General features: G+C 38.5%; 1 protein-coding gene across 14 annotated transcripts in view; it reads right to left on the bottom strand.

Annotated features, from left to right (window-relative positions):
• Nucleotides 1-23405, bottom strand: part of ZNF536 (zinc finger protein 536) — a 352088-nt gene that overhangs the window by 207536 nt on the left and 121147 nt on the right. The window contains exon 6 of one of the 14 annotated variants that reach the window (XM_074912935.1): nucleotides 4004-4065. The exons of the other annotated variants lie outside the window; for them this stretch is intronic. The gene's annotated coding sequence lies outside the window, so the exon portion shown is untranslated. The remainder of the gene's footprint in view (nucleotides 1-4003; nucleotides 4066-23405) is intronic. 14 annotated transcript variants of the gene reach the window in all.

The following is a 23405-nucleotide window of genomic DNA, read 5'->3' as shown; positions in this document are numbered from 1 at the left end:
AATTAAACCCCCCACTAATCATCTACAAAGCTTATCTTTTTAAAGGAAACTCCTCCTACACAAAGGTTATGAATAATTCTCAGAAGGTTACAACATGATCTATCATTTTAAGTATTTGGATCTGGAGTACTGGTTCAGGCCTCTAACTGACAGCCACCTTTATGAATAGTTAAGAGTTCACAGAGATGATTATCATGTACTATTTAAATATGTATAAAGGACAAAGATAATAACAATACTTTGCACTTTAATAGAAGCTCCTGTCTGAAAATCTCAAAGGAGAGCCAAAGTCCTCATGAATGCACACTCACAGCTCCTCTGACCTGCACAGTTGGTCACTGCTATTATTCTCAGGAATCTGGTAGGCTGTTATTGTTAGATCTCTCAAAAATGATAATGTCTGGCTTAAGTGAAGCTTTACCAAATGTGTAACCCAGAGTGAATCACCATTGTAGGAATGCTGACCAGTGCCTTGCACTGAGGGAAAAAGCAGTGTCGGATACCACAAGGTGCTCTGCAGATCCTCGACCCCATTATTCTGGTTGAGGAAGACAATTCTCCTCATTCCTAAACTGAGATATGACTGACTAATCAGTACACCGTCCAGCTGGGAGAAAAGCATCTCCTGCTACTGTTGAAGAATAAGCCTTTCTGTAGCCTCAAAAATAATTTTAGATTTTTTTTTTCCCAGTACTAAAACAAAAAAACCCAAAAGTAGACTCTCACTTGAGAGCCATATTTTCTTGCATGAAGAGCACTCTTCTGCACTTTGTTAGAATTACAGCAGTTATGTATTTTAAGTAATCTATTTCTAAATGCCCTACTTTGATGAAGTTTAATTCTCCTGTCTTCTGATCAAGAGGGTGGAAGAAAGACACTCTCTATACTATCCTATAAAATATAGAATTTTAGCCACAGGAAGATTTGGTCACGCTCAATTGTATCTTTCACAGAAAATATGAATAGAGCTAATAATTCCAAACAGCAATGTAAAAAATAGGGACCCCAAATATCAGCATCAATCTAATGCAACCATAAAGTTTGAAATGCTGTTAAAAAGTTAGTTGGGTTTGAAAATTGGACCTGGGCAATTTGAACTTATGCAAATTGTATTTGTACAGTGTCCTGGTTCAGCTAGGGTAAGGTTAAGTTTCCCCAGCAGAGAGGGGAAAGGAATCTCCAGGAGGGTTATCCATACCATGCTGACGTCAGGTCCGGCATGGCAGCATGGGAACTTTTTCCTTTGTGACTTTGATCGCGGAGAGCATCGCAAGCGAGCTGTCTGTAACCCTTGCGGTATTTCTCTGTATATCGTTTGTCTTGCTTACTGTTATTGCTGTTTATTATTGTTATCATTGCTACTGTTGTTGTCCAGATTGTTTATCACAATTTCTTCTTATTTTAACCTGGGTTTGTGCCTCACTTCCAGCCTGACTGGCTCAGGGTGGGGGAGGGGCTACGGCAACGTGCTCTCCGGTCCCGGCAGGGCCTAAACCAACACATACAGAAGTAAAACCAAAGGTCCTCCTGTCCTTAAGGCCATATTTACAGAATGGTCAACTCATCTTGAATAATTCTGTTACTGTATTAAGAAAACATGTTTTACTTCCAACATTACTAATATGTGTCTTTTCTTATACAACTTCATTTCTTAAACAAGTACATTTCTTAACCAAGAATAAAGAAAAGGCAAAGGAAAAAAATCACTTATGTCTCAAAGTACACAAGTTTTCATGCTTCCCTTTACACTACCAATTTTGCTTCAACAACTTTAAAAAATTCTCACGAATGTCAGAGAAGCACAGATGACTTTCAGACCTCTTGCAGAACTTGTAACGAATAAAAGTTACAAAGTTTTTGAGAGAAAGACACAAAGGGGAAAAAATCTATTTCAATGTGATTGCTCTCAAATACTTGAACTAACTGGAAATGAGCTGGTATCATGAAATCCACCCTGAACAGACAACTACTCTTGAGACAAAATGCAGTGATGTAGGGAACTGGACAAGCTTTGTAGTCAGTGTCAACTTTTTTAAAAATTTTAACTCAGTTCTTTAAATCATAATGATGAAGTTACTGAAATAACACCCCAAGCCTCTGGCTGCACTACCACTATCAGAATGGAGCTCTGATCTCATTCAGGGTCCTATAGCTAATAACAAACAGCAAGAGACTGAATTCCCTCATCTCAAATGTAACCATCTAAAGTCAAGTTAAATTCTACATAATATTCACAGATACAGAAGATCAGAAAATTGGTTCACAACAACTTATCACAAAGTAACATGTTGGCACAAGTTAACTGATTCACAGTAATTTTTAGTGTACATGCTCTTGGCAAATGTGATGTAAACTTAGTACAGCTTTCAGTGAAAGACATATTTCACTGGTTTCATTAGGGCTAAACTAATACATTGCTTCCTGCGTGCTGTGAGGCAGGAACTACTACAGAGACAGATACAGCAGCTGACGATTGGTAATCTGGGTGCAGGATCAGTATTTATTGCTGGGTTCTGTGGTCTTTTGCCAGGGTTCAGAAAATCAGGTATTTCAAACTGCAGTTTGTTTTGCCAGATTTTCATAAAAACACCTGTGTGAAATTTTTCATGGAAAGTAACAAGACTTTTCCTTAGGGCCTATTTGCCATGGAAGTCCCACCAAATGTGCAACAGGATATGAGCTGGCAAAAATAAATAATAAAAATCACAAAGCAACCAAACTCCATGATATGCAGAGATACCAAGCCCTAAAACAGTGAGAGACACAAATTTTAAAAATATACATGCTGGACCCAATCCAAAGCCAACTGGTGACAGTCTTTTCAATAACGTTCATGAATTTTGGTCCAAGCTCATGATGAACCAGTGACAAACTTTTATACCCATGTATGCATCTCAGGGTGGAACATGAATCCATAGGTATATGGACCTTATTGATGCAAATGACAACCACATATACAGGAAAAGATTTAATTTATCCTTACCCTTTATCTTTCATCACAGTCTTTAACACAGAACACAAAAATCAAGGTATTTATAGTTAAACCTTTTTTTCCTACAAAATTCCTTTCAATAACTAAAACCAACCAAAACTAAACCCAAACAATATTGTACTGGAATGTACGACTAACTTACAAAACATTTTAAAGAAAAAATTCACCCATGTGTAATTTCACTAGAAGCCACACACCATTTAACTGCAGCAACACAGAGCTCTAGAATTTCTCTTTCTTACTCTAACAGATTGGCAAGATTTTCACCCTTCTTCCTGCTCAGAAAAATTTCTCTGTAGTACTACTGAGAAGCAATGGAACATAAACTTGGAATACAGGGAGAACAGGAAGTCCTACCTTAACACATTACTGACTGGCTCTATAAGGTTTCATGAATGAAAATAAAAATGGAATTTCAGATGGAAAACATCCCCAGGACTTTCCAGCTCTTCAAGCACGATTTCCCTGACAGTGGAATGCTCTTCCACTGGTCTCCGTGCCACCATCAACTCAGTGCATTTTGGGCTACATCAATGCAACAGAAAATAGTTGATTAGAGGACACAGTGATATAAGACAGAGAAAAAAACACTAACAAAACAATGCACTGGAATTACTCCTAGTTGTAATTATTTTCCTAATTTTTTAGACACTGAAACTAATACTGAAAAATGTTTGCTTTATCTTTGATTTGCTATATAGAGCAAGCTAAGATTGGGTTCAGGCTGATGAGTCTGCTTTCTGTTGTAGGTGAGCATGCATCTCATCAAACAGGACCAGGGAGCTGATACAATGCACTGTGCACGCAGGAAGGGACACACAGTCAACAATCTTTTTCTCTCCAGAGAAGGTGCACTGGTTACACAACATACATTCACACATACTGGTGTGAAACTCATATGGCTAATATTAAGTCTTCGAGCCTTGACTACTGAACATGCTAAATGCTTTCGTTCAGTTGCAGCCATGTCTAGTCAAATCACAAACTATATAATAACGAGGAGTAACATACCTGCAAAATGAACATAAAACACATTTATTTTATAACAGTCTGCAGTCAGGTCTGTGTGTTCCCTAAATGAAGAAAAAATATATGGGAAGCTTAGATCCAGGAGTTCACAATACAAACAACAACAAAATCCTTGGCAGTACATGTTCATGAACAAAACTTATGCATTTTTCCTTTTTGTCAATTGTTAATTTCATGAAGCAACTACAATGATCACAACTGAAACTAAGTACACAATATTCCTCAAAAAGTTCCTATAATGATTCCTATTTATCATCCACTTTCAACATTATCATCGGGCCTTCTACTTACTGTGCAGGACCTTCCATGGCAATCAGTTGACAGTTCCTATGCACCCTGAATAACATTTTCCTTCTTGGGGAGCATACACCTTTGGGATATCTAAGGGGCTCTTTCAAAGGTCAAGAGGTATCAATTCATTTGGAAGACTTCCCACACAGGAAGAAATACAGTTTAATAAGCATTTACAATGAACAATTTTTGGAATAACCAAGCAGAATGCACACAATGTCTACATTAATATTGCTACTGTATCCTCACTGGGCACTCACTGGCTTCCACTCTGCAGCTTTGCATGAAAATTACGAATTTGCTTTAACTTAAGCATGGGCTAAAGAACCGTCTTCAATTAAGACTGCAAAACATCAGTACTGCTTGTGAGATGTCACTAACCAGAAATGTTTTCTCTATCATATTTAATGTTTCTGTAAGGCACAGCATCAGTTGTCATTGGTATGTTATACACCATTAATTGCAACAAGTTTCATCAGCTAAAGAGGGAATCAAAGCGAATTTTCAATCAGGAAAGAGGCAAGTTTGTCCAATACTCTTGAAATCTCAAGCAGATGCAGAGTCACTTTGCAAGTACAGAACAATGGATGAGGGAAATGTAACCTGTAAACAAATACTGCTAGTATTGGCTGGAGCCATTTCTCTGTCAGATTATGATATGGTCTGGCACATGATATGACTTGCACTTTCTGGTTTTATTCTAATCTTTTTTTTTAGGAAAGGATCTATCTTGCCTATTTGCAGCCATTCCAGCATCTCATCTACCTAAATTAGACACCCATCTTTAAAGAGAATGAAATCCTCTCAAGACCCCTATGCCTTTTCTGTGAGAAGCAAAGGTAACCTAACTTTTAGACAGTATTCCCTTACCTTGTGCAGGAAAAAGAGTGTTCTATAATCCAAAATATACTGATTGTTTCAGTATATTCAGAGGGCAGCTGGTATTTTCGCTGATTCGCCACGAGCACTTTTTTCAAAATAGTATTTTACAGGAATTGACTAAATTGTTACTTACAAGGTTCATTTTGTGAAGACATTAATTAATGGACTGCACATGGAAGCAAGGTGGGGAATATTGTGCATTATTCTGTTGGCAAGTACATCATTTTAGTAATTAATGTTGACATCATCTTTTAAAAATGCATTAAGCAATATAGACAACATATACTCTGCCCAGCATTTCTCTTTTTTGGGTGGAGAGTGGGGAAATGGAGAGGGATTCTCTTGTGTCTGAGCACTAATACTGCAGTGGAGTCCTCCATTGCCCAGTAAGGTCCTAGTTTGCCCTGGTAAGAGGTATACTTTAGGTACAGTTCTGGACTTGAAGACATTTTTGAGACTCTAGCATTCTCACAGAGTGACAGAGCTGTAGAGATCCAAACTCAGTAACATTTTTAGTGAGCCATCCCTTTAATAACTGCCATTAATGGAGTAATTTCCTTCCTTATGTATTTCAGGTAGAAAAGCAACTCCTGGTAAGCTTTCACTTCAACCCCTGTGTTCTGACAGACACCAGTTCCCTTTCTCTTCCTCCCTCCTTCTCATACCTAACCCATCAAATAGCTGTTTTGTCCTGTTTCCCAGATAAAACGCATCCCTCTTTTCATAGGAGAATAAAGATATGAAAAAAAGAGGAGGTACTAGTTTACCTCAGTGATGTAAACTTATGAGCTTTTATTCATTAGCCTGCCTAGAACTGAGAAGCCAAGAAATACCAGCAATGCCTTTGAAAAAGGCATTCTGAGCATCTCTTTTTCATTCTCAACAAGGTAGTGTCTAAGCACCTTAATTCTAAGTTTCTAGATATGTAGGAAGTTAGTGCCCTTCATGGCTCAAAGCTATGGCATTTTTTTAGCTCTTTATTGACCTGTTTATTATTATGTCTTTATTGAGCTGTTTTCCATGAATCTGTCTAATCCTGTTCTGAGCCTGCTGATGCTGTCTGCCTCTACAAATTCCCATTTGCCACAGGTTCCAGAAGTTCATTTCTCACTGTGTCAGGAATTATTTCCTTTTATCTGTTTTAAACTGACCTCCTGCTACTTCCACTGGGTGTTCTAGTTATGGTTTTGTGGGATTTAGGGAAAAAAAGGAAGTGAGGGTTGATGGAATGTTGTGTTTGCAGCTATCCAGTTTTTCCTAGTGAAAAGTACAAGTGTTCAAAAAAAGCTACAATGCAACTTAGAATGTAAGATCCCAACATGACAGCATGAGATGTGATGAGCGCCCTCACTAATGCAGATTTGCTAACACAGTCTACTAAATTTTATAATCTAGACAATCCACTTTACAGTGTCAAAGACCTCTCCATAAGCTAATAATCAACTCTTGTACACAGTCCTTGTGAATGAGACCATTTCAGGATTGATCGCTCTGTCACAACTGAAATGGTGTATCTATCATGACTGATGTTCATTCAGGTACAGAGAAAACCCCAAACATTCTTACTATTTTGATGAAAAGGAAGAGAGAAAGGAAAATGTCAGAATGAAGCCTTCACTACAGCTCTTTTTCAGAAATACCCACCCAAATTCAGGTTTGAAGTCTACACAGACCTTCCATCCAAAGTCAATTTAACTGAGAGCCCAAGGAAAATACTTCCCCATCTGGCAGGGACTGTTGTTCCAAGCTGTGTCCAGATGATTCCCTCCACCCTCACCCTCCAAAACCAGAATGACTATAAAAAATTACCATTCTCTTAACTTAGCTTAAAAAAAAAAAATCTCCCGACCATGGTTGAAGCCAAATGGCCCTTCAGGCTACTACTGAAGAATCAATTACATTAGCTGTAAGCCTAAGAGAGTCCTGGGGACAATCAGTCAGAGCCATAATAGCTGTGAGGGAATTGTTAAGCAAATTGAGGGATTCTTTAGGTAATTGGGATTGGACAACCAGGTCATACTTAATTTGAAGCATGCATTCCATACAAGTGCTTCAGAGGTATAGTAGGAACTACAGACAGTAAAGTCTAATTGTGCTGCTACTAACCCAGTGCTTTTAAAGAGACACCCCCAACCCCCAATCTTGTGCAGAATATTTAATAAGATTGTGCTCACTTCCAGCAGAGGAGAGTTCAAGCAGCTACTGCAGGGTCAAATCAGGAGCTGAGAGCCAAGGCTCCATAGCCTTCTGGGAGAGCCCGTAGTGCTTATTCACAGCCCGAGCCAGGGACACTAAATGCTAAGGGTTTCCCACCAAAGCTGAGGAGAAAAATGGACAATTCACTGCTTTAAGAGAGTCCAAGGATAGTAAGGAGGTACATTTTTCTCTTTCTGTTGTTGACCGTGCACTTAGCATGCTAAATGTACACTTAACTACAGATTCTGGTCTTCCAAAGAAACTGCAAAAATCCACAACTTTTGCTTCAAGCTCTGAAGTGAGGTTTAGGGGGAACAAACTTTACAGCTGAGACAGCTGTCAGTTCTGGGAGGTCACTCTGAGGGGGCTGTGCAGAGACATCTCAGATCAAACTGGATTTTTCACCACAGTTAAGCAGAGAACTATTCTAAAAGAAAAATTTCCTTTGTTCACTGAAACCACTTTCAGAAAAAAAGAGGTATGCCCAAAGTGCATCTTGACATCCAGTTTGCTTTTGGAGAAACCTGTTGCAAGCAGCTACTGCTAGTATTTTTTGGCTTCTCCAGAGAGAAGCAAGCCATTTGGGTTGATACAACAGGGACTGCAGTCTGAAGAGGAACTAATTCTTTGTTGGACTGCCCTAAAGTTTCACAAGGTAGGCAAAATGAGCCAGCAAACATGGCCCTAAGAGTGCCAACACCAAAGCTGACAAATCCATCCTCTTGTCTCCTTTTCCTCAGATTCTCTTCTGCGACTAATTTGAGGAAAAACCCTAATTTTGGGTCTTCTGGCAAAGAGTACCTAAAATAATTGCCCAGAATGGAAGATTCTGCTAGTGCCGCATTACCTTGGCAAGGCAAGAGAAAAACTGGGAAGAGAGGGATAAAGAACAGAACCTGGATGACTGAAGGGTGCCAAAGCAAGAGCTTTGCGCCAGTTGCCATTCTGCTTCAAATCTGCACTGAGGAGCCCAGTGGTCTCTGCTCCCAACAAGCTGGCCATGGCTTAGAAGAGCTGGCTAGAGCAGACCCTGGCAGCACAGCTGATGACAGGGAAAACTCGGAGTAGCAGAAGGGCCAACAGCCCATTGGTAGAGGTCAGGAATATCTGATCTTGCACACTTCTGCCATTACAGAGCTCTCACTGAGTACAAATCCAGCCTATTTCATGCTCCTGTTTTAGAGGATGTTTTAACCGCTTATCAAATCAGTTAGCATTTTTCTAGCCTTGACAGAACAAGAGCCAATAACAGACACCGGATGCAATTCTACCTCTAATGTTTAGAGTTGTGACATGATCTATTCAGCCAGGCTATGGCTTTCTAAAGTTATCCAGCAGAATGCCAGCAGTCACCCAGCAACAGCAGCTTCTAAATAGGGAAACCATGTAAAACAAACAAACAAAAGTAAAATCCCTGGTCTGGAACATACTGCCTTAACTGAAGGGAGACTTTCCACTCCACACACTACACTAACACCAATTTAGGTGAGTGAGCAGGCAAACAGTCTCCCATGAGACTAGTTAAACAGGCTATGGTATACCAGCTCAATTGCCTGGACAATATCAAGAGTCAAAGCCTGGGGAGCACTTGAAGAGCATAGCAAATAACCCATCTACAAAAATAATCATCATCAAAAACAGTCATCCACAAAATTTTTGCCAATCAGTACTTTGAAAAATGAGGCATCATTTTTTGTGAAGATAATGGATGGAAATTCAATCTATGTCACAGCTATGGAAAAAAACTGCCTGTTGCTTTGGACTACAGGGATTGCTGAGAGCACAGAATTTGGACTTCATACATTACAGTGTAGAAATGGTCATGGTTAGATAGCGGCTTTCTTGTGACCAGAGTGCTGCAAAGTCTATTATACATGTAGGAAGAAAGTCTAGATGAAAAAGTTGTGCCAGCAGCATCTTTAAGAGACCTTAGTGCAACCTGGGCGAAGCTTCAGGAACAGTGAAGATGGTCAAACAAGTGCCCACAAGTAGAACAAAACATTTACAAGATGAGTGATAATGACCGACACTCTTACAAGTCCCAGATCAACACAGGAAGAAGTATGATACTGTTCAGAGGTGCTTTTGCTAACGGAAATGCACTCAGCACATAATAATAAAAACATACAATTTTGTATGTTTTCAACAGACTATGCTTCTGTGACATTTACTAAACAATTCTGAAGCAGGAGAAGTTTGGAAGTCCCATACACTATACTTCCTTTCTACTACTGCATCCCCACAGTCATTAGTCACAGTATTAAAAAATAAATGGGTGTATGTAGTAGTTGTGCTTGACAGAGACTACTTACAAAATAATATAGGGAAGCTACACAGCAGAGTGTCAAGATTATAAACAACATGTATCTCAATGCTGTATTTACATGGTCATTTGTGCTAAAAAAGGCTTCAGCCTCTTTTGCTGGAGAGGACTGCGATGGAGAGTTATCTATGTACAGTGGAACGCTTCACATCCATGCAATCTTTGCACAGACAGATAAATTAAAGACAAAATTCCAGATTCTTTGTTCAGGACTGCAGTAGTGTTTGAAACTCTGACTTAAAAATGTGCCGTGTCTTTCAATCTTGTATTTTATGAACGCTGCTTTAGAATAAGGTATTTTCAAAACCTGGAATGCCATCTGAGAGAAGCTGAACTCTGCCACAAGATGAGTCCGTCCTGCCTATCAGAAAAACAGACAGTATAGACCACAAAAATGCCAGCTTGCCAGCTTCAATCACAACTGATGATATCAGGATGCACATGGAGTTAATTGGTCTAGATACTGGGAGATCCCAACTGCTTCCATCCTGCTCCATTTCTGACACCAGCAGACTACAATAATACATTACTGTACTTTAGGGTCAGACTCCAGCTGCCCTCCATGTCTGGACACAGTGGGCATAGAGAAGAGGGAGATTTGCTTTGACACCAAGGAATAACTGCATCACCTTGGGAGACTGCATTTCAAGTTTTGCTTCCGATTATAATTATAATTACTTGGTGATGATCACCTCCCCCTTTAGCTTAATTTAAAATGCTTCTGAGTTGAAGAGATGAATGACTGGAATTATCTGGGAAGAGCTGGAGTGATGGGGGAAGGACATAAAAGAACTTTTGTTCTTTCAATTCTTGTAGTTGGCAAAAACATTAAGAAAATATTGCCAATTAATTTTCCTCACAGTGGTAACCTTTGTAATTGTAACCTGTAACCAGCTATAACCATAATGTTGCTTGGTTCATACTAATTGCTCACTGTTGTGACCAAAGCATAATGTTATAACTTTAGGTATAGGGAAGGGAGGAGAAACATGGCACTGTTTGAGCTGACTGCACATCACTGTCCTTCCTCTACATAACTGCCAAGTGATACTGGGTCTCAGTGCTGGGCCACCTGTCAGATATATTCATTCATGGTTACAGCTAGGCACCCAGTGAGAAGAAGGAATCAAAAAAAAATGAGGGAAAGTAAACTCTGTTTGGAAGACAACAGTACTGGAGAGAAGGCAAGTGAACGTAAGGATCTCACATTCCCCTGCTGACTCTTTCATGTAGATTTTCCTCCTTTCATTTCCACAAAATACAATATGATTACTTTTAAGAACTAGGCATTAGTTAAAAATCAGAAGTAGAAAGAAACTTCACATACTTGTGAAGCTCTGGAGCTGAGGTCAGAGTTTGGCAGTGCCCTGCTCACACCATGCACAAGGCCCCTCTCAGGCAGTGTCAGGAATGCTGCGGCTGCACTTGTGGAGCTTCCACACTGCCTTCTGCTACCAAGGCCAAGAACAGGCTGGATAATCCAGAATCACAGAGGTAAAATGTCTTCTGATTAATGAATGCATTGAAATTTCACAGCCCAAAACACATTTTCATTGCTGGCTCTTCCCCAGATGATACTGATATTCCATCTCATGATACTTCATTACTGATATCTCTCTAATGAAAAGTGTAGTGAAATCTCTAAAGTAGTGTCTGAACCCTAGTTCAGCCATGGAGACAGAGAGAACGTATGGCTTGATGTCTTCTTTCATCACTTTCATTTATCCCATTTTACCAGCTTTCAAGAAGATGGCTGTCTTTACCTTCCTCTGAATGAGAGAGATTATTCAAGAACAGGAAATAAAACCGACCAGCAAGAAAGGAGCAGCTGATATAACCGAACTGATGATGACAGTGCAACCATCAAAGAGAACTAAGAGATTCTTATTACCTGCTATCTAGCTATCGTCTCAGATATTCAGTATGTTTTAAGTGCACAAGCTTAATTTGTCCTTGCACACATCGTGAAAGCAAATCTAAGGAAAGACCACTATGTAGATTAATAGTCAAGTGCAATCAGCTAGTTGATCTACCAAAAACATGCTAGGCCATAAAACCAGTACAGTCAATTTAATCCACAAAGATATGTTAGATTCTTTTTCCACAGACCCTTAGCCTTAAAAATAGTCTTTATGCATATGAGAAATCCAATGGTGTTTACAAGAATAATGGTTTGCAGCATTGGGCAATAAAGGCTGAGATTCTCTTTGCAAACAGATAAATATTTGCACACTAGTACTGTGTGACCATCTACCCAAACATTATCTGTGTGCACGTAGAATAGAGCACATTTTGCCAGTTGCTTTATTTTGCCAGTTGCTGGAACCATAATTTCTGTTTTCTTTTCTTCCTTTCAAAGCTCTACTAGTCCATAAGAGCAAAAACTACAGCCTGTACTGATATTGAGGATACATGAGTGATGCACAGGGACTTAATACTACTAAACACTTATACAACAGCACTTTATATATTCAGAGTGTTTTACAAACATTAACAAATTAATCCTCACAGAAACTTGCAAGGTACCTAGGTATTATTTTCCAAATGGGGATGAAATCTGTTGCTCCTGTGTACACACACTGACATCAGGAATGGGTTTAGACCTAGGTGTCAGACAACAGCAGTAAAGAACGTAAGAATATGCCAGAAGCACTGTCAAAAACTCCGATTAGGATTCAGAAGACCTCATCTCACACACACATTCTCTCTTGCATGTATTTGCTTTCACACTAATTCCCACTATCCCATGAATGCTGGGCTGGTTTTGTTAAACTCCCGTCAATACTAACATGACTTAACCAGGGAGATACCATCATTTTACACTGGAAATTCACAGCTATTTTAAGGAGTATAAATGAATAAGGAAGCCCACTGAAACAAGTGGATTGTTTACTTACACTACCAAATCAAAACTAAACACTAGTAACATATATCATATTTATTCTATTGGAATAGCAGCACCTGCTGCCTCAAAAAGGACTCTTAATTATAAGAATTATTTTAAAGATTAAAAGTGCACAATGTATGGAGCTGCAAGGATGTATATGAATAACAGCACCAGTTAAGAGGGTTTTATAATGTTTTTAACATAGAAGTATCAAAATCTACAAGCATTTATTTAGGCTTCAAAGAAAAGTCTGAAATTAATAACCACGAACAATGCAGATCACAACACAGTGACTGCATATTTTGGACATGCCAGTGGTGCTTATAAAGCCTATTGGTGGTTTAAAGGCTGAAACTGAAATACTGCTAAGGTTACATTACTCATCCTCCAAAAAGCAATGTCAAAATCAGACTACATTAACACACAAACTGGTTGTGTTGGTATACAACCAGAATAGGGGTGATCCTTGTTAATAGGTAACATCTGAACCATGGGATGAAGAGAGAAGCCACCCAAACTTAAAAAGGGTACAATTCCTACCATGAAACTATCATGAAGAGAGAACAAGAAGCTGGCTAATGAGCATGGCCGCTGAGGTTTGAAAATAGGATGGCGGTTAACACTGGGGTTAGTTGCTCACAAGCTCCATGTGGCCCTAAAGGTGGCGCTTACATAGCAGCTGGCAGGGTTTATCCGCTCAACTTTCTCCAGCCCTGAAAAACAGCCTGGCAGCCTTCTAGCTCTCCTTGCTCTCAAATGTACCTTTTTCTTCTTTTATGATCAATAGTCCCAGGAGAGACTTCAGAGAAAACGTTGGCCTCAAGTACTCAAAATACTCAAGAGTTAAGTCTGGCATTTTTAGAATACCTGCGGGTAGTCTGGCAAATCAAGTATCCCACATTCACCCATCTCTAATGATGATTATTATGCACCAACAGCTGTCTACAGTTCAATGGATGAGGATCTAATTGATCTCATTACCTCCCCCCATATAAAGTGAAGAGCGTTCCTGCTCTGTGGGTTTGGGGATCCTATGCTGACTGAGGGCCTTGTGCTGAAGACCTAGAAACAGACTATTTGGTTGTGCTGTTAGTTTGTTTTCAGCTGGTCAAAATCCACAGAAACAAACATTTTGTAATATACTGTATAATATATTACAGTGTGGCTTTTGTCTTACCATTTTAATACTGAATAGCTCTGATAGCATTCATATGAATATTAATTTTGTAATAAAAAGCAAGAGACTGGTGTATTAGTTATGCGTTCTTTTGTTACTCTTGGTCTTTAATTATTATTATTAATGCTATTATGTCCAATTTCCCCTCACCTCACTCACCCTCTCAGCCTCCACTGTGGTGCCCTGTCTCAGGCAGTATGCTCCTTCTGGAGCCAACAACAATGTTACTCAATTAACCCTCTGGCAGGGTACACTACAGTATATAAACTGTGTTGCTTCCTCTCCTACAAGTCTCTGAACATCATTTCTGTCCTGCTCCCTACACTACAGCCAGGGACCTGAACCACTTCCTTCAGTTTAGGTTGCCTGCCTGGCACAGCTGGCCCTGTACATGGTTTCCCAAGCCAAAATATTTATGCTCGGGTGCTCATGTGAGATGAATCTGTATTTCAAATTTTAAAAGTTACTTTTCCAAAAGAAAAAATGCCTTTTTCAGAAACAAAAGGCCTGAGTCCACCTCTTTTGGGTGGGTGTAAATCCTCTGTCTTTAATAAAGTTATATCTGATTTATAACAGTATGAGAAGAGATTCTGGCCCATAATATAATATAAAATGCTCAGCTTTCTGCAGTTTGCTTATTCATTAAGATTACTCCAATGTCACTGTCGAAAAGATGCAATGAAAAATACCTATTACTCTGCAGCTATGCAACTGCCAACTCTCTCTTGTTTTTAAAAGAATACCACTGTTCATTTGATAGTCTACAGCAGATATATTTTTAACATAAAAACACTATATTTAATTGGTTATGGATCTCAGTTCTTTTAGCACTACTGGAAATCACACAAAAACACATTAGTACAGAGCAATTAGTGCAATGGCAGTAAACAACTAAGGCACTATTAAGCTGTGGGTGATTAAATAGTATTACTTCTTTATTTTTTATGATATTAGACTTAGAGAAGATTTTAAACATATATTCCCGTTAATATTAATAAATGATATGAAGAGCAGGTGTCTTTAACTTCAGACAATTTTTGTCAGGGCACTTCAGTTTATAAGAAAGATTTTTCTTTTAATGGAAGATCTGTTTCTTTATACAGTGTATCACACTATTTCTTATCTCACTACACTGGGACATTTATACAGTAATATTATTTAATGGGAGTTATGAAATCACACACTGTTCCTTCAGAAAATAATACCCGTATCTCTACCAGCAAGGAACAAAGAGCTACCAAACTCCCAAAATAATATGCAATTATTTATATCCGTGCAAAGAACAAACCGGGTACTATTTGACAAATTTACTACAATGGGCTATAACAAACACTGTGATAAGTTAGCTTGAATGGCAGTAACCTTCAGGCAACATAAAAGACGAGAATCTGACCCAAGGACAGAACCCTTGTGGTATACCTTTTTAATCTGCCTAGCCCTCACAATCTCTCTGGACTCTGTACTTGTTTATAGATCATCCTCATGGTCTGGCACATCTTTTCCTCGGCATCTGATTAAGTTAACAATGTGCTGCTATTTGCATGCAGATTTGCCAGGCCTTTCTCTACAGCTGCTCCCAAAGACTTGGTCTTTCTCTGTAATGTGATAGCACAGCAGTCAGTAAATGCAATCTTTGTCAAACCCAGGTGTGCTCTTGATTTGGTTCTCATTCGTTCCAAGCAATTTTTCTTTCTGTAGCATTTATAAGGCTCTATTATAGTATAGCCACATCTGGAGCTAAAATACTTCTATTAATTATATACTTTTACCACTATAAAGACAAATTCAGAGACAGCTACTAACATTTTTGTTGTTCTTATTCCCCTTTTGACAGCCTGTATTTTATTTCTGTAGAAATTTAATTTTTAAAGCACCATTCCTGATTTTTATTTCCATAAAAACAGTAATGCAAGCATGAAATCTAAATATTTAGTACCCCTAGTCTAAAATCATGTTATCAATAGCAATATAAAGTACTAAGCTTTTTTTTAACCTTTCAAATACTTTGCATACAAATACGATATTTTAATAAAGTATCTGTCTAGTTAAAAGAGTTACAATCTACTTGGGAAAGAAAGTGGTTAAACAAAAAACAAAAAACTTACTCAGTTCCCTAGTGGACGCTGGTTCACATCACAGAATCACCAAACAATTTGTTCCCTCCACAGTCAAAAAGCAGAACCAAATTTGATCAGCATGGTGACTTAAATGCTGTATTTTCTTTGTGCAACGAGGGTAATTTTTCAAGATCAGGTTTGAAGTAGATTAGTGCAGAAATATGAGCTAAGCCTTCACTCTTATCATCTGAGTATGGATAAAGGATGTATTCACCCAAGAGCACCGCAAGTTATTTTCTAAGAAAAAATTTTCCTACCTCTTTTTTTCATGTGTGTGAGTACAGAGATCATCACAACGAAGTAATAAATGGAGACTAGCAAACAGGTTTGACAAGTGAATATTCGCTGCGTAAATGTACATTTAAGAGGAAATACTAGAAAACTTATTTCTTAATTTTAAATCGAATTTATGATCCAAAAGGTAGGCTTCTTTGCTAGGTAAATACCTGTGCATTAGAAGAGGTCTGCATGCTTTTAAATTATAGGAGCACTACAAAGAAATACCAGTCCCCTCAAATGGGGAATGAATTCCATCTGACCAAATCATCCTTAGGTGGTCTCCTCTAACCCCTGGTCAAGTAAGGTTAACATCGACACAGTGGGCTGAGATCCTGACTTTACTATGAATTCTTTTAAAAGGGGGTATAAATTACAAACTTTTTTTTCCTTAATCACAATTCTTCTGTTTTGTTTTTATTGATTTTTTACATATTTTTATCAACCTTTTAAAAAATGAAAGCATTCCACGCCCATGCAGCTGAATTCACTGAAGCACTAATGATTTCTGAACTATTTTTCTTTAATAAAATTATGAATAAAAGTATCAAACTAGCTCTACCCATGAAAAAGAAAATATAGCTGTAATGTTCCTCATGGTGGACTTTTAAAATTATTCTACTGAGGAAAAGCTTTTATTTATTTATAGCACATTTTATCTTCCTAAACCACTTTACTTCAGATTATTAGTTTGGCCTTATATACACACGCTCCTTTGCACACACACACAGACACGTGCTCACATGCGCATACTCATACGCACACATATATATACACACATGCAAAATGTGTATATAAAAAAATCAGCAGACAGAAGCTCTGTAACCACATTATATCACAGGTTACAATGGAAATAAATAAAATAAGAAAATCTCTTTTGCTTCTATAGCATGGTATTTTAGTGGTGATGGTTTGACTTTTGGCCCACACACATATGCCAATGGCAAGGCTAACTCTAGGGACTAACAAAAAAGAATGTGTGTTCACAGCTGTACAGTACACCAATACAGATTACATGTTTTCAGTGTTGCGGCCACAACAGAATGCTAATTAACATACTGGAGTGATGAGAACGGCTGTAAGGGCCTTATTGTTCCATTATTTCATGCAGCCCAGCTGCCTTTGTTTATGTCACTTATCCTCTCGTGCCACAGGTTTTTACTCCAAAAATACTATCCCAATACAACGTTAATATTTAAAAAACAAAGAGGTGGCAGATTGTCATTTTTGTGTCAGTCTCAAACTGCAGAACTGTTAAGCTGTTCTGGTTCGGTATTTAGAAATAATTTAACAGCCATATTCAGACACTGCCTGCATTCTAACATAATGGCTGAATACTTGAACCAAGCAAATGCATAACTATCCTGACATCACTTATGAGATTTAGATTGGTCAGTTAATGGAAGTCTTTACCAGAATCAATACCATAACAGCTTCTTGAAATGAACGTGATTTTTTACACAGAGTGCTGTGAACAATAAGTACAGAAATATCCTACCTTTGTATACAGCACAAAGGAACTGGGATTTGAAATTAAGAAGCAATTACAGTTTTTTGCAAAGTAATGTTACAGTTGATTATTAGAAATAAACACATACAAAATAAGCACTTTTTAATAAATAGCTGGAGAATATTAAAATTCCACAATCCTATTATTCCTTTTTTCCTACTTTTTTAACAGCCATTTTATCTGCTAGCTTGGTTATCATGTTGCTGTTAAGGATTAATATTGATGATTGTTGCCAACAATGGTTAAATATTGCAGAAAAACACTTTTTATGAAAGAGATGTAGCCCTATCTGACTGTAAGTAATATTAGTTATGCCTGCTGCTTTGACTTCTTTGATTGATTTATGAAAAAAGCAATGTTAAATACCATTATTATTATTCTTATTTGTATTACAGTAGTGCCTGAATGTCTCAGCTCATATTGGCCAGATTCAGATCCAGGACCCTGCACTACAGCTAAGGAGACAATAACTTCCTAATACAAAAGAAGAAAACAGTCCCTGTCCACGGAAGCTCATGCCTGTCAGCTCTGATCCTAAAAGCATTTATGTTTCTCAGGAGAGGAAACCACCAATATGGCCCCATTGACTTCTGGGATACCATGCACTGGCCTAAGTTTACTTTCAGGCTTAAAGAAACTAGTAAGATTTTATTTCGTGAGTAGCAACAAGTGAGAAACTTAATGTGAAAACATGTGAAATGAGAAAGAAGAAAACAGCCAAAGAAAACCAGGACACTGGTGGTAGGAAGTTCAGTGTACTGCTAACTGGTTACAAGTCAAAGTTTCTTTCCCTCATTTACTTGGTATAAACAAAAAAGAAACATTAATGATAAAGAGGTTTCCAAACAATTTATTCCATCAATTGCCTGTAATTGCTGTCAGAGCCTGAGCTTGGATAGAACCTGAAGTGTTAATGGTGCATTTCTTCCTCAAATTAAAAAATAAAAAAATAAAAAAATTTTAAAAAAAAAATATATATTTTCTAGTTCCAGTTTCACAAGTTTAGCTTTACCAGCAAAGGGTGAGAGAGTTAGAAACATACTTGTCACCTCAGTCTTACCTAGTGAACAAAAAGTCAGAAAGGGTAAGTCTTCCCAAAAATGTCATCTCTTTAATCAAAGACATACTGTTGTTAATCACAAAGCACACCAAAATCCTGAAAACATCCAATTGAGTGAACAAGCCCTAGTTGCTTTTTAATGAGTTTAACTGGTAATCTCAGATAAATGTGGAACTGCTTGAAGTGTCTGTCTTATGTAAGGCAGTAATGAGAGAATTTAATGTTTTCTACAGCCTACACATCTTATAACAATGAACATGCCACAGGTGTGGTACAATCTAATATATAGTAGTTTCTCAGCTATGACCATTCCCCTACTGTGGACAGAACATAGATTTTTTTTTAACCGGATTCAGGAGCTAGCTGAATTACCCAGCTGCTCTGTGTTTAAGACCCCAGCTAGTTTATACACCAGTAATGATAAACCTTCTATAATAGCAACCCAGTCTACTATGGTGTTTCTCACTCAAACTAAAAGTGGGTCACTTCAGCTATGTTCATGGACGACACCACAGGATTTGTCCCTTCCTAAAACTCTAAAAACATTATAAAAAGATACAAGTACATGCTTAATTAATGGAGTTTTGTTTTGTTTTGTTTTCCAACAGGATGATCTGTTATTTTATGATACAAGCACACAATATCATAAGCCTATCAGTTGGGAATGCACTGGAAAGTTGGCTTTTTATTCATGCTTATTTACCACAACAAAGCAACACCTAGTCACAGTCAAAAAATGAATACTGGCAATGGCCTCTTAATAAATTTTGCATCCTACAATCATAGGTGCTAAAAATCTTCTCTCCAGATAATCCACTCATGCATTTATTTAATAAAAAAAAAAAAAAGCATTTAATAGTGACATCAATTAAATAAAATTATTTAGAGTATGTAGTAGGTGTGTTGTTGGAACTATGATATTCTATTCCAAGAATGGCAAGTGCTATACAGAAATGTAATAGTTTTTACCAGACCAGCCAATAGAGTTGTGGAAAAAAAACCAAACCAAACCAAAACAAAACAAAACAAGAAAAATGACAGGATTTTGGGACCAGGAAAAGGACTTGCTTGCTCTAAAATGTAGCATTTTTTTTTCCCTGCAGAGATATGTTTGTTATCTAAAATGTTACATCTCTATAAACTGTCTTTCTGAAAACACATTATAAGGATAATTGTAAAATTAACACTTGTAAAAAAACAAAACCAACAAAACATTAGAGCTTACATTGTGACTTCTCTGAAAACAGGAAAAAAATGGCAGGACTGGACTGTATCCATTGCTTCATAACTTTTAGTGAACTACTTCTTTCAACCTTAGTTTATGAAAATCTATTGAAATTAACTTCTTGTAGCTTAGGCTGATAAAAATAACAGCAACAAGGCACTAAAACACTAATAAACTGATTACAAGGTCACATAAATGGATATGCATATAGCTGCTGGGCATAGTGCGTAAGTAACTTCAGGTGCAAGCCATAAAATTCTGCAGTGTGTATGTAGTAAGCACAGGCAACTACAAGAAAAGAGTTGTCACATTTCAAAAATACATACTCTCTCTGTATTTAATTAGGCATTTAACTTAAAATTATTCCCACCCTAAATGTAGATTTTAAATTGCTTTTAGAGCTGAATTTACCAAAGCCTAAGGATTTTTAACAGTGGCTCCAACTTTGCAAGAAAACCTTGTCAGTTTACATAAGAGCTGCAAGACTCTCCTACATTATTTATCTACATCATATACAGCGTCCTTACTCTACAAACATAGACATTTTCAAAATAACCCTCAAAAAAGGGTACTTCTGTTTTCATAGTCACTCCCAGACAATCCTCGGTAAGAAACAGACTTAGTTTGAAAATCCTCACTTGCAGACAAACCAGCCCAGGCACTATATAGCTGTCACAAGGCTGACAGCTTATTGTATATGGAGGAGATCATACCTTCCCACAGAAAATCCCATGGGAAAGGCTGGGAATGAAAGAAATCCTGATGTGATCCATCCAACTGAGCAGGGCAGCAGTTGCCTTCTGCCAGGAGGACTAACCTGGCAGCCCCATCAAGCCTATCATATTGAACCCTGCCCCAGCCCTCCTCTCTCCAAAGCACTGCCAAAAGACCTCCACACCTTGCTCATGTCCAAGCCCTGCTGTCCCCCTGCTCTGTACCACCACATGCCACACAGAGCTAGCAGTTCTGGAATGAGCTAGCCACTTCAGTTGTACAAGTGGTCACAGAGCAGGAAACTGGGAAGCACACTCTCTAGCAACAGCCTAACACGATGGCCTTCTCCTCACCAACAAAATTCATAGCTGCTCCACAAGGGAAGCAGATAGCAAGTCAAGGACATCTGCACAGGGGCTTTGTGCCTCCACACAAACTCTAATCCAATTACAGCCATGCTTTCATGGTTCCTTAAGAGGCTCCAAGAAAAAGATGGCTTAAGGCTTGAGCTGTATTCCTTTTTCCTGGTCTTCGTGGAACAGAAGTTGAAGCAGCTTCCTATAGTTCCCAACCCACCCATCCCTACCTGCCAGTCTCCACTCCTTGCGCCCACAGCGGTCCATCATCAATCAGTTCTTCAGATGCTTGCCAGAGATCTGCTTTGTTCTGCATCCAATTCCAAGTGACTGTACATAAGAAGAATTTTATTCCCATGCCTGTGCTTTCCGCCTGGGAAATTGAATCCTTCATGCCATTATCCTTCTATATTGTCCTCAGACCGTATGGAACAGCTTCCACAGTAGTCCAGAAAAAAGAAGCCTGCTACAGAAGCTGGGCCCTCCATCTGCACAAAGCAGCTTTCCCACATCAGGATTCCCCTTCTCTGAGAAAAACACTGCTGCGTTTCAGTTCCCTAGTGCAAAAACCAGGATTTCCAGACTTTAAAATTATGTCATATAGAGCATAAGGCATTCCCTTGGCCTTAGAAAATCCCAAGGCCAAGGGAATCTTGGGGCTGGGTTCTGTAGCTGAGGAAGCATTATTCTGATGGGGCTCCCTGTCCCCTAGATGACCTTTGGTAGACATGTGCTTTCCACACCAAATCACAGGAAATGTGATGCCTTAATCTTTTCTAAGTTTTGCTTAATTTGGGGGGTTTTTAAAGTTTTACTTAAATTTGGGGTTCAAGAGAACTTAAAGTTCTGCAGAAGTCCAGTGATTTTGGCACAAACTCAGGAATACCACATTGCTGAATTGACACGGCTGTAGTTCAACCATTGATGTCCAAAGCCACATTCCCTCTAGCCAACTGAGTTTTTTCCAGTGCTCACAGCACACCCAAAGCATGCACTATTAATCAACTAATGTAAACTGTGTTATGCCTTATTATATTACAGACACTGGATTTCTGTGTTTGGTGGTATGATCTCGTTGCTTCAGAGGCATATTTTTGAAGAAAATGCTGCTTTAGTTGGGGTGGATCTGTGAATTGCCAAGTATAAAACACACATCAGCCTTTTAAAGCAACCAACTGGCATTACCATAACACTGTCCTTTAATGTATATGAAGTTATAAAGTTATACTTTCAAACACTCAGACATAACCGAGTGCTCAAAATCCCTTATTTGAACAACAAAATAATAAGAAATAATAATTATAGCAATAACTGCTTAGTATTTGTATGATAAAAGTGCTGAAAAGACATTAACTAATTAGTGCTCACAACACCCATGTGAGGCAGAAAAGTATAATTATCCACATGCTACAGATGGAAAACTGACAATGTGGAGTTACCTGCCTTTCTGAGACATGCATGAGGGGATAATCACCTAATGCAAATTCATCAAAAACCCTGTGGGGAAAGCACCAGTACAATGGTCACAGAGGTTCAGTTTCCTCCCTGTGAGCTCTGATGCAGCGAATGTGCATCATGAAGAGAAGCAGTGTAAAGAGGTGTGGGACAGACATATGTACCTTGCATCTAGAAACTGTGCAGAGAGGAGGCAGAGACAGCTGCACAGATCATTAAAGGCAGCCTGATTACTTGAGTTTGACACCTTTTTCTAGAACGTTACTCACAGTGTTGGGGTAGTAGGGCCAGGGCAGGAAGCCAAGTGGCTTCTGCAAGAGGAAGACACCTGTACTGAACCCAACTGAATATACAGCTTTGGCAACACCACCTCTGACCACATACTTAAGATTCAAATGAAACGCTTGGGTTTTCCTACACTTCCCTTGCATCTCTTTTAGGAGTCAGGTAGGCTGGGTTATCTTACACATGGTATATTCAGACAATGGCTCAATTAGTGGATTTTAATTTTTCATTGTATAAGACTGTTAGCTCAATTCTGTATAACCAAGAGGTTTGGGTGACTTGCATAAAGCATGGATAAAACTACCCGCTACCAATCACAGTCAGAGGCTGATCAAAGCCAACATTCATTAACTTTGAACACAAAATTGTCTGAATCCATCAGTAACTGCAATGGTGCCTAATTAGAGAAGGCATCGCCTATTTCAAAAGCCATGCTATCTAGCTGGACCATTGAGCAGTAGAGAAAAGTAAAGAGTAGCAAAATCTCATATGAAGGAATTAAAAAAGCACAGTGATTTCACTCTTTATGCATGGCACAAGTTATTATCTCAAACAGTGACATCGATAATAGGGGCCTTTATTTAGAGAGTGCTGAGCTTCAGCAATTCCCATTCACTTTAGGTGGAATTG

This window comes from Athene noctua, chromosome 9, assembly GCF_965140245.1.
Source record: "Athene noctua chromosome 9, bAthNoc1.hap1.1, whole genome shotgun sequence".
NCBI lineage: Eukaryota > Metazoa > Chordata > Aves > Strigiformes > Strigidae > Athene > Athene noctua.
Note: the sequence above shows the minus strand (reverse complement) of the source record. Positions and strands in the feature narration are given on the sequence as shown.